Source organism: Heterocephalus glaber, unplaced genomic scaffold (assembly GCF_053883595.1).
Source record: "Heterocephalus glaber isolate CG9 unplaced genomic scaffold, H.glaber_assembly_v1.0 deba00001737, whole genome shotgun sequence".
Taxonomy (NCBI): domain Eukaryota; kingdom Metazoa; phylum Chordata; class Mammalia; order Rodentia; family Bathyergidae; genus Heterocephalus; species Heterocephalus glaber.
The window spans coordinates 5,686,632-5,689,337 of record NW_028258445.1 but is presented as its reverse complement, the minus strand read 5'-3'; positions in this window follow the sequence as shown (position 1 = coordinate 5,689,337).

Here is a 2,706-nt window from a genome sequence, read left to right as displayed (position 1 = left end):
ATTTTAGAAGTTGTCTGTATGTCCAGCAATAGAAGAATGAAGAAAATGTAGTATTTACACACAGTGGAGTACTACCCAGCCAAAAATAAGGACAAATTTGAGTCATTTGTAAGAAAATAGATGCACTTTTGAGGTCACAACATTAAGTGAAATAAATCAAACACATAAGCTTAATAAATATCATACATATGGTGTGTTATTTACTTTTCTCATTGCTGCAACAGAAATATCTGACACTCAAAGTTAAAGGAGGAAAGGTTTATTTTGGCTCACAGTTTGTAGAGGTTTCAGTCCACAGTTCCCTGGTTCCAAAGCAGGGTGGCCTGGCAGAGGGACATCACAGAGAAACAGTTCCTGGCAGGCAGGAGGTAGCAAAGCAAACACGTGAGCCACAAGCAACAACAGCAGCCTCTTTCTGCCCTTTTTATACTCTACCTAGGCCATCCAGCCAGGGCTGGTGCCAAACCAGTCAGTGGACTGCTTTAATAATCACACCCTTAATCCCAGCATCGCATACTTAGATCCAGCCACCTCGGAAAAGGCCCATCTAGGGCTGCAGGAGGCTTTGGGGGACTTCGAGACACAGCCATGACATTTCTCCTATACGATAGCTCAAAAGTGTAAATGATTTAAAAGCAAAGTAAGAGCTAGCTGATGGGAACCCTGAGGTAGGCTTTGTGCAGACGACCCCTGGACATGAGGCAAGGACAGGAAGGGGACAGGAGGGTGGTTAACAGTCATCGCGGGGCGTGGTACCAGGCCCCAGAATGAATGTGCTGATCACGTGCTGCCAGTGTGTACTGAGGAAGCAAATGCATACACTTCAAACTTCACAGGGCTGCCTTTGTAAAGAGTGGACACAGACCACCTATGCCACTCGCTGATCAGAGCAAACAGGTAAGCAAAGTAGAAACGAAGGATTCCTGTTTATTCTTAGAATGATTTCATCTTTTATCTACTACATGGAATGAAAACTGATGGAAAAGTTTCCAAGAATGAAGTTTCTCCTCGGGGTCTGCAGCCACTATCTATGGCCAGTCTGTCTGGGGCTCTGCCTCGCTTCTGGTCCTCTCTGTCGTGGGCATCTGTGGGTGCTGCTCAGCATCGGCTGTGGCCACAGCTTCTCCCTAACAGGAAGCTTCCCCACATGCACAGCTGCGGGGTTCTGCACCGTCTGGTGGACACGGCTCCACTGGGACGCACGTCTGTCCTGGATGGCTTGTGCTCCTGTGCTCTGGCTCCTTCAGCAGAGAGGGCCTTCTTCTCCAGAGGCTGCCACATCTCCTGCCAGTGAACATTGCTGCCAGGTGTCACTAGGCTCCGACACTGCAGGGTTCTCTCTGTCTCCTGCTGCTCTACCTTCTCCTGCCTGTTTAAGACGGGTGTTGTGTGTTACTGCCGTATTCCTGTGGACCTCCCTTTGCAATCTAGATGTAACGGTCAATAATTTTAATGCTATTTTGCACTGAGTCAAAATAATTCAATCACCACACTGAGAAGGAACCGGAAAACAAGGGAGAAGTTACTGTGTGAGCATAGTGCAGAAGGCGTTAGTGCTTATGTAGTTTATCCCACAGCAAACAGGGAGAGAGGGAGAGAACTTGCTGCCTTTGAGAACAGGCACGGCCAGAGAGAGCTCCGTGGGTCCAAGTTAAGGTGAGCTCTTGCTTCTACTCATGCACAGAGCACGATTTTGGTTTCCTGAACAAATGATTATTGTCTACACATTTTTACACAGCTCTGGCAAGATGAAGTAGTGGAAAATGTGAATTTTTTAATCTGTATGAGTTTGCAGTTAGTTGAGACACTGAAGCGATTTTTGAGGTATTATTTCTGGCATTAAAAACAGAAAAGAAAACATTGTTGCATGAATCTCGAGGATGGAGAGAATACTTTATTAAAGAGCTAGTTCTTGAGGATGGGTCTTATCGAACCAAAGAAATAGCAAAATGCTCCAGAAGAAGAAAGAACATTCATTCATGAAAAGAAAACATAGTGTACATACTTTTAAAAGGTAAATAAATTTTGCAGAAGCATAGAAAATGTAAAATGATTTTAGTTGAATAGAAATTTTAATAGTTTTATAAAAATGCAATTTTTGAGCAAAGGAGTTTCATCTTTTTTTCTTTGCAAGGTTAAAAAATACTGTAAAATACAGATAGATTTTATGATTGAGAGGATTTGAAATCAGGTTTTATTTGAACACTTTTAAGTTTTCAAACCATTTATGTTTCTTTTCAAAACATTTGAAACAAAACAGATATGAAAATACCTTAAGTGTACAGTTTTACTATTCACAGAATAATAATTCCCTCACAGATATACTTTTGGGAAATCTAATTTCTTCTGCTTTCATAGACAAATGAGAAAAATATATGTTTTGACCTTCTTACTAAGTTGCTGCCCATGACTTACAGATAAGTATGAAAACTTTTAGTTTACATATATATATAACTGCTGATAACTCCACAGTGAATTTAACTGTAATTAGCCAAATTCTGACAATTCTGGACAAATGATAGGTATACTGAGTTTGCAAAGAAGCTAATAAATGTGAAGTTGGGGATTTTGCTTTCATAGATTTCTTCCAAAATGCAGGGAAAGATATAAATATTTTTTTATTCAGTCATATACAGTGATACCTCAGTTGTTGAACTCAATTTGTTCCAAATTTTTTATATTTTTTCCATAACAAATAATGAAAAA